At 45.5% G+C, this 13,397-nt stretch overlaps 1 long non-coding RNA gene and 1 pseudogene across 1 annotated transcript; both read right to left on the bottom strand.

Annotated features, from left to right (window-relative positions):
• Nucleotides 1-3,600: 3,600 nt before the first annotated feature.
• LOC119975747 lies at nucleotides 3,601-9,695 on the bottom strand. Its single transcript, XR_005462788.1, has 2 exons — nucleotides 9,465-9,695; nucleotides 3,601-3,954 (listed from the first exon to the last, which is right to left on the bottom strand). It is a non-coding gene; the product is annotated as an uncharacterized LOC119975747 (long non-coding RNA).
• An 867-nt stretch (nucleotides 9,696-10,562) lies between these two features.
• The window catches only part of LOC119976477, a 32,998-nt pseudogene continuing 30,163 nt past the window's right edge, over nucleotides 10,563-13,397 (bottom strand).

Raw genomic sequence — 13,397 nt, forward strand, 5'->3', positions numbered from 1 at the left:
CCACTGTGCCACCATCACATCATCTCCCCAGTCCTGCTGGGCAGTGAAACATTTCAGAAACCAGGTGGGAAATTGCCTGGGTTCCAGTGGTGGGTGTCAGTTGTAGTTCAGAGGCAGCGCCCTTATTGCTGAGTGAGAAGAGAGTGGGATCGATCCCACTCCACACTTCAGCACATAACCGGAATTGGAGGGATCTCGCTGATCTCAAATCAGCTCAGCGACCCCAGAAGCGGTTTGTTTTTTCCTTCCCAGCAGATAAAACCGAATCTCACAATTCCCTCCCCTCTAAAGATTTTGTCTGTGAGACATGAATATTTCATCAGAACGTAAGAACACAGGAATTAGGAGAATAAGTCGGCAATTCAGACCTTCGAGCCTGCCCCGCCATTCAATCAGATCATGGCTGATTTCCCGAAATCTAACCTGTGACTACACATCAGACCTGGTCCTTCGTGCACTTTGGAACGTCAGAGAGTGGTGTAAGGTGCTCCCAAATGCAAATGTTTCTGACTCGTAAATAAGTTCGAAGCTCACAGGTTAAATCCCTCCAACATCGTCTCAGTCCCAGTAATCTAAAATATCTCCTTGACATTTATAGTACTTTGTGTTTTAATGTGAGCGGCTGCTGTCATGAACCCAATTCAGTTTCTGCACCTGGATTTCACACCGAGTTTCCCAGAGGGTTTGTAATCGGCAGCAAGTTTAGACCGGAGAAAAATGGAATGGAATCTCAATCCCGCCCATCCCCACCTCCTCCCTCTGTCTGTCTGTCTCTCTCCACTGTCAACATTTCTTGGAGCTCAGCCCGCCCCGATTGGGTTCAGTTCCTCTTTTCGCAAACACTGTTTCCCTCTCACACTGTGCTAGGTTTATGTTCCTGTGTGAGACACTCAAATTATTTAATCAGATTAGTTATTGCTATAATTCCCCAAATATTGCAGTGAAATTCATTGGGAAATCACGCAACTGGAGTTGCTGCTGTACGAAAGCAGCAGGTAAAATGCTCGAGTCTATTATAAAGGATGTAACAGGACACTTCGAAAATATCAACGAAATTCGACAGATGGATATCTGAAAAGGAAATAATATTTGACAAACCTCCTGGATTTGTTGAGGATGTAACCTGCAGAATAGGTGAAGGAGAACCAGTGGATGTGGTGAATTTGGCTTCTCAGAAAGTTTTTGATCTAGTCCCGCATAAGAGGTTAATGTGCAAAATTAAAGGACATGGGATTCGGGTTAACATTGACATGAATTGAGAATGGGTCAGCAGACAGCAAACAGAGAGCAGAAATAAATGGGTCTTTTTTTGGAGTGACAGGCGGTGACTGTGAGGTGGCACAGGGATCAGTGCTTGGACCCAGATATTCACAATATATCTTAAGTAATTACTCGGTAACGAATATGATTATCCACCTAAGAAACTCTTTGTGTTACTGGTCATCGGTTCTGTGGGTCCTTGAGTGGCTGAAGAGCCCGATCCTGGAGCCGCATCTTCAACTACAATTAGCAGGTGTTTCCAGGAAGTGGTATCAGTCCTTGGACTCTAGATCGGTGGTATTCCTTTCTCCGGCTCCTCTTCCAGGTCCCCTCTTGGCGTTGGGTGTTCTCGAAGAATTGTTTCCCGTCAATCAGAAGCTTCCTCCAAGTCGCCTGAGCAAAGCTCCCAAGCGTTGACGTCTATGATGCATTTCTTTAGGTCAGCCCAATGAAGAACCAAATGTGATATTTCCATGTTTGTTGACAACACAGAACATGGTGGGAATGTGAGTGGTGAGGAGGATGTTAAGAGGCTTCAAGGCGATTTGGACAAGTTGAGTGAGTGGGCAAATACATGGCAGCTGCAGTATAATGTGGATAAGTGTGAAGCTATCCACTTCAGTAGGAAAAACGGAATGGCAGATAATTATTGAAATGGTGACAGATTGGGAAACATTGATGTACAAAGGGTCCTGTAATGTTGTTCCACAGTCGGAAGGAAGTGGATAATCACCGTGTTTGAGATGAATCAGTGCAAACACCTTTACTGCCGAGCCCCATTATTAAAGTATAAAACAGAAGCAGCATTTACTCTGAAAAGAGGGTTTGATGTGTAATCACATCCCAGAAGCCTCACCAGGACCTAACGGTGGGAAAGGACAGGCGGTGGGGAAACTCCACCACTGAGCACTCAACACCATAATCCTTCCTTTTGGTGAAAATGTATCAGTCAACCACTGAGATCAGATTGTTGGAGAAATTCTGTCCTCGTATCTCTCATCTCTCTCTCTCCTGTAGGTTTTATAAACACATTCCACAGGTGAATCATTCCTGTCTGATTTACTTCAATTAGTTATCAAATGTTTTCAACTTTTCTCATGTTACACACCCTTCAAATCCATTTCTTACTCTTTAGTAATACAAGTGTGTTGTGGTGGACGGCTACGTGGGATTGGGTTGGTTGTGATTTGCGGGGCCAGGTGGATATCTTGGGAGGAAAGGATAAACAAGGAGGCATCTTGGCACAGTGGTTAGCACTGTTGCCTCACAACACCAGGGACCCAGGTTCCATTCCAGCCTTTGGTGACTGTGTGTGGAGTTTGCACGTTCACCCAGTGGCTGCGGGGGTTTCCTCCGGGTTCCTGCCACATTTCAAAGATGTACAGGTTTGGTGGATTTGCTATGTTCAGCATCTGATGATGTGCAGGTTAGGTGGATTTGCTGTGTTAAGTGTCTGACGATGTGGTTAGGTGGATTTGCTGTGCTAAGTGTCTGACAATGTGCAGGTTAGGTGGGGTTACAGGGATGGGGCAGAGGAATGGGCCGAGGTTAGCTGCTCTTTCGGACGTTTGGTGCAAGCGCGCTGGGCCAAATGGCCTCCTTCTGCACTGTAGGGATTCTGTGGAGGTTCGACCTGTATCCACTGAAAATGAGAAGATTGAGAGGTGAACCTATTGAATAAGATAAGATCCTGAGGGGACATAACGAGGAGGATGGTGAAAAGATGTTTACACTCAGGGGAGCGACTTTCACTCTGGACAGTTTAAAAATAAGGGGTCTTCCATTTTGGACTGAGACGAGGAGAAACATTTTCTCAGAGGGTCGCTCGTCTTTGAAACTCTCTTCCCGAGAGAGCAGTGGAAGCAGAGACATTGAATATTTTAAAGACAGAAATAGATAGACAAGGGAGCAAAAGGATAATCGGACACAGGCAGGAATGTGGAGTTAAGGCCACAATCAGATCAGTCACAATCTCATCGAATGACAGAACAGGTTTGAGGGGCTGAATGGCCGACTCCTGATTTGTATGTTTTTCTGTTCCACATCTCAATCCTAAATGACTTTCCCCTTATCCTGAGACTGTTTCCCAATGATCGAGATTCCCAGCCCAGAATCCTGTATGTTTCAGTGAGATCATCTCTCATTCTTCTAAACTCCAGAGAGTTTCGGCCCAATTTACTCAGCCTATTATCACAGGACAACCGTCTCAGAGCAGGAACCAATCGAGTGAACCTTCACTGTGCTGACTGATTGATCGCCGAGAGCAAAATGTTTCTTTCCTCTCTTCTTTCTGAAACATTTTTCATTATTATTTACATTCAAATCCATGAATCAGATAAATAAAAGCCACCATTTCATTTATTTCTCATTTTAAGTTAGTAGGAATAATATTTACATTCTTGTCTGATATTCAATAGATGCAGACACTTGAGTTTCTGGGTGAAATAAGAAAACAGGAAAAGATCTCGGTACCGGGTTTGAGAAGGTCTCTGACACGTCTCCATTCTCCATCCTGGGTGCATCCTTTAAATGTTCCCAGAGACAGACTGCCTTCTGCTGGGATTGGCTGGTAGTCTTCTTCACTAATTATGTAGATATGAAATATTTAATAACAAAATAAAACAAATACTTCAATCTGTTACTTAATAATGTTGCTCAGATATTTTTGGAGAACGTGCCGTCGGATGTACTCTACTGAAATAAACAAAAACACAAATGTTAACACACAGTAAACTGATGGCCGTCCACAAATGGAGTAAAAAATCCTCGACTTTCCAGCGTGAAAGAAGACGAGAGTCAACAGTAAAATGTTCAGGAAATTACTGATCTCAGCTGCCACGAACCTGAAGGGAAAGTTTTGGGTCTTGGACAGGAGTGGATGTGAATTAATGGAAGGAAGCGATTGGAAAGCTAATTAGAAAAGGTGAGTGACTAATACAGGAATAATCGAGTAAAGGTTCAGTGAAGTGGATGGGCTGGTGCTCGATATTGAGGGTGAATCACTGGAGAACTGTGACAGGGATTTTTACCGACAGGCACAGGGTCAGCAAGAAACAGAAATAGATGCCGGGGAAAACCAAACACAGAAAATAATAGAGGATGTACTGACACCAGGAAGAACACTTGTAAAGACAGTGAGAAAGGCACAACAATGTGAAACTACAGGAACAGGAGGAGGCCATTCAGCCCCTTGAGCCTGTCCCATAACTCCATTAAATCAAGAGACCCAGTCGTGGAGAAGGTGATAGTTCAGAACCCAGAGAATGTGGTTAGGATAAAGGTGGAGTTGGGAAGTGCAGGGAGATTCCGGCTGTGGGTCGTGATTGAAGATAAATGACAAAAGGTACTAAGGTCCTGTACAGCTGAACGAGTAAATGACAAAGGAAGAAATGATGGGAATTATTCTGGAAATGAGAGCCAGACCACAGGAGAGAAATGAGGAAATATTTCAAGTTAAAGAGGGTGGTAGAAATCTGCAACTCCCTTCCCCAGATGGCATCTGATGCTGGACCAAATTGAGTTTCAAATCCGAGATAGAGAGATGTTTGTCAAGCAAAGGTTAATGGGAAAGGCGAGTATCTGGAGTTAGATCGTAGTTCAGCCAATGTCTCACTGAAAGACAGAACAGGTTTGAGGGTTAAATACCTCCCGCTGCTGTTCTTGTGTTCTTTCAGGAGAAATTTGTATTTTGATGCCCTTTGAGTTGTTTGTAGGAATATTTAGGGAAAGTTTCAGACATAAAACTAATCTCAGAAGTTTATTATTTAAATTCGAAAGACTCATAAGAATAACATTGCAGCTCAGTGGCAAATAATCTAAACAGTAAACACTGAACTAATAAATAACGATAATGATAAAAATGAAACCTTGTTCGCCAAGATACTGGAGTCACATCATTTTCCACAGACAGGAAGAGCAGTGAAGATAGTCTGTCCTCTCCCACAGTCGATCACTGATGAATTTTATCAGCTACAACTTCAAGAAGCTCCGTTAACAGCTCACCACTGACGTGAATACAGTTAACAGGGTCCTGAGTGTTCCCCTTGTGTCGACATTGCTGTTGGCATCACAACTGCACATCTAAATACTTTTTCAATGTTATGAGGGTCTCTGTCTCCACCACATTTTCAGGCAGTGAGTTCCATACTCTCACCATCCTCTGGGTGGAAAGGTTTTCCTCACATCCCCTTTGAACCTTCTGCCAATTACCTTAAAGCTCTGCCCCCTGGTCATTGATCCCTCAACCAAGGGAAAAAGGTGCTCCTGTCCAATCCAGCCATCCCCTTCATTATTTTATACATCTCAATTACGTCCCCCCCCCCCCCCCCCCCCCCCCCCCGAGTTCCCTCTATTCCAAGGAAAACAACCCCAGTCTATCCAATCTCTCTTCATAGCTGAAACTCCCCAGCCCAGGCAACAGGCTGGCAAATCTCCTCTGCATGCTTTCCAGTGTGATCACATCCCTTCTACAATGTGGATTTCAGAACTGCAGATAATACTCTAACTGTGGCCTAATCAACATTTTATACAGTTCCAGCATGGTGTCCCTGCCAATTAAACTCTAAACTTCGCCAGATAAAGGCAAATATACCATATGCCTTCTTAACCACTGTATCCACCTGCCCTCCTACCTTACGAAACTGGTGTACATGCAGACCAAGGGCCCTCTGATCCTCAGTACATCCCAGGGTCCTGCCATTCATCCTGTATTCAGTGGCCTTGTTTGTTCTGCCCAAGTGCATCACCTCACAGTTATCCGGATTAAACTCCATTTGCCACTGATCAGCCCATCTAACCAGTCCATCTATATCCTCTTGTAATCTAAGGCTATCCTTCTCACTAATTACTGCCCCACTAATTTCCGTATCATCCGCAAACTTACTGATCAACCCTCCTACATTCAAGTCTAAATCTATCTGTAAACCACAAACAGCAACGGCCGCAACACTGATCCCTTCAGACCCTACTGGACACAGGCTTCCAGTCAGGAAAATACCCCTCGCCCATCATCCTCTGCTTCCTGCCACTCAGCCAATTCTGGATTAAATTTGCAAAATGTCCTTGTATCTCATGGGTTCTTACACAATAAATGGTAGAACTCTTGCGAGTACTGACAGGCAGAGAGATCCGGGCGTGCATGTCCAGCGATCACTGGAAGTGCCAACGCACGTGGATAAAGTGGTGAAGAAGGCATACGGCATGCTGGCCTTCATTGGTCGGGGCTTTCAATATAAAAATTGGCAAGTCATGTTGTAGCTGTACAGGACCTTAGTTAGGCCTCACTTGGAATATTGTGGACAATTCTGGTCGCCACACTACCAGAAGGATGTGGATGCTTTGGAGAAGGCACAGAAGCGGTTTACTAGGATGTTGCCTGGTATGGAGCGCATTAGGTATGAGGAGAGGTTAGATGAACTCGGTCTGCTCTCACTGGAATGACGGAGGTTGAGAGGCGACCTGATAGATGTCGACAAGATTATGAGTGGCATGGTCAGAGTGGATAGTCAGATGCTCTTTTCTGGGGTAGGAGAGTCAAGTACTCGGGGACACAGGTTTTAAAGTGCGTGGGGAAAAGTTTAGATCAAATGTCCGAGGCAAGTTTTTTTTACACAGAGGGTGGTTAATACATGGAATGCGCTGCCTGGGGAGGTGGTGAGAGCAGGTACGATAGTGGCATTTAAGGGACATTGAGACAAATATATGAAAGGGTGGGAATGGAAGGATACGGACTCCCTAAGTTTTAGTTTAGGCAGGTACCATGGTCGGCACAGCTTGGAGGGCCGAAGGGCCTATTCCTGTGCTGTCTTTATTACCAGTCGCCCATCTGGAATCTTATCAAAGTCCTCGCTGAAGTCCAAGTCGATTACGTCAGATGTATTGCCCTCTTTGAAAAATTCAATCAAGTTGGTCAGACATGACCTCCCCTTAACAAAACCATGCTGACTTTCTTGATTAATTCCTACCTCTCCAAATACAGATTAATTCTGCCTCTCAGAATTACCTCCAATATGTTAGACTGGCTGGTCTGTAGTTTCCTGGTTTATCCATTCCTCCCTTGGTGAATAATGGTACCACATTGACTATCCTCCAGTCCTCTGGCACCTCTCCTGTTGCCAGAGCAGAATTGAAAATTATTGCCAGTGCCGGTATTTCCTCTTTTGCCTCATTCAAAAGTCTGGGATACATTTCATCTGGCTCCGGATATTTGCCAATTTATAAGTCTGCCAGACCACTCAGAATCAATGTTAACTTCTTTGATTTTAATCATAGTCGTTCTCCCTGATTTCAGTACCACTTTCACTGACACAAAGTTTTCATTTAGAACCCTCCCTATGTCCTCCCGCTCCACACACAAATTACCATTCTGGGCCTTAATTCTTTCCCTAGTTACCCTTTTACCCTTAAATGGACTTGTCAAGCAACTCAGACTTCTCCTTTATTTTACCTGCGACTATCCTTTCATATTCTTTCACCTATAAAGATCCTTTTTGCACATTCTGTACACCTTGACGGTGCTGCTGTTCTGAGCTCTCACTATCTGTCATAAGCCTCCCTTTTTTTTTTTACCCAAGGCCTCTCCAAATACAGATTAATTCTATGTCCCTCGAGATCCAGGGTTTACCCTTTTTCATTGTTAGAACATGTTGGCCCTGCACTCTCCCTATTTCCTTCTTGAATGTGTCCCACTGTTCAGTCACAGATTAATCTAAACATGTCCAGTCCAAGTCCACTCTGAACAAATCATTTCTGATCTTATTAAAGTTGGCCTGTCCCCAGTTTAGAACTTTGATTTCAAAATAATTTCTTAACTGCTCTTTCAAACATGTCCTGGCAGCTTCAACCACTCACTTACATGGACACCAAGGACCCTTTGTTCCTATACCTCCTTCACAGTTTCTCCCTTTGGTTTAGACTGTGTCTCTATATTTGTGGGTTTCCTCCCGGTGCTCCGGTTTCCTCCCACAGTCCAAAGATGTGAAGGTCAGATGGATTGGCTATGCTAAATTGCCCTTGGTGTCTAAAAAAGGACAGGTGGGATAGGGTGGAGGTGTGGGGATAGCATGGAGGTATGGCCTTAGGTAGGCTGCTCTTTCGAAGGGCCGGTGCGGATTCGATGGGCCGAATGGCCTCCTTCTGCACTGTAAATTCTATGATGATTCTTAACAAAATGATTTACTTCATACTTTTCGGAATTGAACTTAATTTGCCACTTAGTCTGCCCAATCAAATATATCAATGTTCCTTTTGAAGGTTAAGACTATCCTCACCACAGTCAGCAATGATTCAAATCTTTGTTTTATCTCTAAATTATGAAATCAAGCCCTGGACACTAGTGTCTCAGTCATTAACATATATATCAGAAATAGCAAGGGTCCCACCACCCCTGAAGAACTCCACTAAAAACATTCCTCCAAACATAAAAAAGACATTGATCACAACTCTCTGCTTTCACTGTAATCGAGGAATATTTAAGCTTTAAAAGAAGTGAAGAGATTTCCCTTTCTACGCTATGGGACACTGAAGCTAATCGTTAGAGGGTAAGGTACAGGGAGGTGGAGGCTGGCGGACACCACCTTAGAGGTGGACCGCCAATACTCAATCAATCAGACACCAGAATTGCTGGCAAGGAGCAAGAAGGGAGTTTGGGCTTCTCTGCACAGCGAGGGCAGTGCGCTGGCTGCAACATTAATGCTCGCGGTAGGGGGCAGGAGGGGTGCTCTTCATGAACACCATGTTTTTTAAGTCCATTACAGGGCACTTGACAGCAAGGCACTGAATCACTATTAGGAGCAGGGATCATGGCAAAATGTTCCCAATCTCAAACGAGTGATACTGAGTCTAACTGTATTACATCAGCTCAGGAAAAATCATATTTGGGTTTCCCGAGTTGCAATCAGTCTGTTTCATGTCACAGACATTGAGCCTTTAGTGGAGGTGGAACAAAAAACAACAGAAAATAATTTGAATCCACATTCTCAGGCTAATTCTGTCCACTGTATTTCTTAATTTCGTTTCAAGGAGAATTTTGCCTCAAACTTCATGAGTGTAAAAGACACTGAATTGTTCTGACACAATATTCTGCACAGTTCAGGGCAGTGAAAACTCCTAAAGAATGTGTTCTTTTTGATTCAGGTGTTGTGAGAAAGACATTCCCCCACCCCCCAAACCCCACACAGCCTCAATGAAAAGGAAGCCCCTCTTACCTGGGCCTGTGACCGGGTGGACAATTCCTCCTTCTCCCATTGTCGGCTCCCAATCTGATCGCCCAGTAACCGCTCTTGCTGGGTGGGTCCTTCAGGCTGTGGTGAGGTCTGACTTTCACTGACCTCACACTGACCTCTACTGCCAGCAACAGGGCGTCATCACTCTGAGTGACAGGAGCTCCGACCAATTCGTTTCCCCATCTGCCTGGAACCCGCCTTCCGCGCTCTGAGTGACAGGTCGGTTAGCCAATGGACTTCTACGTTGCCAGAAAACCCTCCTCCCTCATTATAAGCGGCAGAATGACTGAGCGATCCACTTCCGGTACCACGCTCAGTTTAACTGTGTGAGTGGCATTGTGACCAATCCACTTCCGCATAATCCGGAAACCCGCCTCCGTCACTGTGAGTGACAGGACGTGCAACCAATGCGCTTCTCCAATCCAAATAAACCCGCCTCACCTGCTGAGTGACTGGAAGTTACCCAATCAGCATTCCTAGTGCCCGGAAACCCGCCTCCCTCACTCTGAGTGACAGGCCCACCGGCCAATCCGCTTACCTATTCTCTGGACGCTCAGTGACGACAGAAACAACATGTTGAGTTTCTGCTTCTTGGATTTAATGATGAACTGTGTAAACTTTGAGAAAAACTGTTTCTATTCCAGTGGTTCTCAGATTGTTTTGTGTTGTTTAAAGAATCATTTTACAAATTATAATTCTATATAATAACCACAATATGAACAGGTTCCATTTACAGAAAACATTAATAATGTTTTAATAAAACAAATAATTACATACTACGTAGTGATATCAGGATTATTTCTCTGATGTGGACAGTGATGAGACAGCCGACAAACCAGAGATAAATGATAACTGAGACTCCACTAACATTCTAGTGCAGCAACTGAACTGCTTTTCATCTGGTTAAACATAATCTGTTAATGTCTCACAAACCCCATCAATTCACACATCATGTTCAATACAGACAGACTGTCGAATCCGTGTTCACAGCAGTGTCACATCATTTACATCTTTAAACTGTCTCAAGGCAGCTTCCTGTTTTAATGTAAAATAAAAACTCCCAGAAACACGATTTTCCTATATTCCAATTTTATTACAGATTACCCATTGGAACATGACATTCTGGACAATATTTACAGACCTGTACAAACCCAGTCCAGTTTGTCAGTGTTATTTAATCACACAAGGAAGCTGCATTATTGAAACACGGTGAGAGTTTGAAGTGAGTCAAACTGACAGATTTATCACAATTACAAGAAACAAACCAACTGGAGATTAATATAAACAGAGAATGATGGAAATACTCAGCAGGCCGGGCAGCTCGATCACGGCACTTACTCACTGCCTGAGCCCAAACTGAAGACAGCGAGTATCACAGCAGCAGCTGGTCTCCCACCTCCCCTCCCCTCCCCTCCTACTGAAAGTCAATGTGAGACTCACCGCTGGAAACCATGACAGTGAAATGTCCATCACCGTGAAGAAGGGAGAGGATTCGGGAGGCTTGGGGTGGAAATATTGACAGCTGCTCAATGCAGAACGAACACTAACTCCTCGGAATTTAGACAAAGTGCAATAGTTAAGATTGTTTCATTTCATTTCCTCTCTTGTGTTTCTCTATCACTCTCTCCCTTTCTCTCTGGAGAAATTATTTCCTGGATCCCCTGGAAAGACTCCCCGACCCCAGTTTGAGAATCACTGAACTGATTCATCTCAAACACGGTGATCTATCGCCACCTTCCGCCTGTGGAGCAACATTACAGGCAGGAAGGTCACCGGCTTCCTGCAGTTCACAGCTCATTCTTCCCAGTAAGTTCCTCTCTACAATTGAGCTGCTATTTGTTTCTTCTCTCTCCCTCCTTCTTTCCCCCAGCTCTACAGAGGTCCTTGCTGATCTTTCAGTTCCCAGTTCCCATACAGGGTTTATACCCGGAATGTTAACCTGGTTTCTCCCTCCACACCTTTAAACACTTCAGGTTGTCGAATGTTTTGTTCATTTCCAACCCCTGGTTTGTGAGTGTTTCTGATTCTCCTGCCTGTTCCCGATTGATTTTGCTTCTATTTGATTTTGAATTTTCCTTTGTACTTCCCTGGGTATTATTTAATTTTCCTGCTCTTGGATTTTCTCTTTGTCATTTCCTTGCCATTGGTGATCAATCTCACCCGAGTTCCTCTTCCCTGCCCCTCTTAACGTTCAATTTCCCACCTGGGTCTCTGAGACCCTGAGTTTATTTCTGTCTGTGTTTTAATTCTCCATTGTCTCTGCGCTTTGATTATTCTCCATTATCTTGGGGATTTTAATCAATTTTTCAGGATTCACTGGAAAAGTTACCGCGTGTTTGTTGATCCTCACCGAGAAAGGAAACAAAAAACAAAATGACCAAAACATTATTGTCACTCAGCTGTAATCACCCTGAGCTCAGGAACCATTTGAACCATCCGCACCCCCTGTGACTGAGACCCACACCCAGCAGTTTGCAGCTGGCAGGAGGCAGGGAGATTGTGTGAAATTATGGGATGGATCTGTTAGTGACCTTTAATCCCGCAGATTGTCAGCGGGGCCGAGTTTTTCCCGGCATTATTCAATCCCGGAAAGAAGATGGGAAAGATTCTCTCAGTGAAAGTGTGGGTGAAAGTGTGGAGATGGGACATGTTGTCCGCATTGTAAAATGACACCTGTCCCCCCTCATAGTCCAGGAAAACCCCGATCTTCCCGGGATTCACACTCAGGGTGAGGGGGGTCAGTGAGGGGGAGGTGGCGGCAAAATAACCAGATCCGGGAATCAGCCACAAAATCCAGAATCCAGACTCAGGGTTCAGGGAGATTCCCCATTTCCTGTTCACAGACTCTCGGGCCACTCCCAGCCACCACTGAGTCTTCCCCCCGACCCCCACCTCCCAGTAATGTCTCCCTGATGTGAATCCCTCTGATCCCAGGACACATTCCCAGATATCAAACCTCTCCGGGGTGTCAGGGAGCGGCTGCCGTTTGTCTCCGAGTCTCACACTGGTCCGGTCCTCAGGCAGGATGAGCCCGGGATTCGCTGTGTTCAGATCCAGAGTCAGAGAGGCTGGAGCTGGGGGAAAGTTAAAATAACACAGTCAGTGATTTAGAGAGGGAGGGGGAGGGAAGAGAGAGGGAGGGGTAGAGAGGGGCAAACGGGGTAGGTGAGGGAGAGGATAGTGAGGGAGGGGGAGGGGTCAGAGGAGAGAAATCAGAGCAGCAGAGCCAGGGAGTGGGTGACGGGAGAGAGCAGGAAAGGAGAGAGGGAGTGTGAGAATGGAGTGAAAGTGAGGCAGAAGTGGGTGACGGAAAGCTGGAGGGTTTGAGAGTGTGGAAGCCGGATTACAGAGAGATTGGGAGAGGGTTGAGAAATAGAGGGTGTGGCAGGGAGAACAGGAAGTGACAGGGAGTGTAGGAGGGTGTGAGAGACTGAGGTGGAGGAGTAGAGACAGCAGGTTAGCAGGGAGAGTGTGAGGGTGAGAGAGAGAGTGCAGAGGAATGAATGCAAAAGTTGGAAAGTGTGAAAAAGAGAGAGGGGGTGTTGGCAACAGTAGGAAGGTGGGAGGGAAATGGGAGGGTAAGAGAGAGAGTGGGGGAGAGAATGTACAAGATGGGATGAGAAAGAAAGTTTAGGAGGTCGGGTCGGAGGATGACACTGACTTCCGTCACAGCGTCTCCAACACCCTCCACCATCCCAGAGACACTCACCTCGGTTGGCCATGTTAGTGAAGAGGCTCCTGGGACACTCTCTGGTGCTCAGCACGCAGCTGACCCGGTACAGCAGGTGGAGGTCGGAGCAACCGAGGGGGGAGGACGGTCGGAGGGCCGACCCCAGGGGCGAGCTGCCGTCCAGTCTGGTCTGGGGCTTCTGGAACAGACAGTCCCATTGATAGTGGAGATGCAGTCACAGAGCC

Source organism: Scyliorhinus canicula, chromosome 13 (assembly GCF_902713615.1).
Source record: "Scyliorhinus canicula chromosome 13, sScyCan1.1, whole genome shotgun sequence".
In the NCBI taxonomy this organism is placed as follows: Eukaryota; Metazoa; Chordata; class Chondrichthyes; order Carcharhiniformes; family Scyliorhinidae; genus Scyliorhinus; species Scyliorhinus canicula.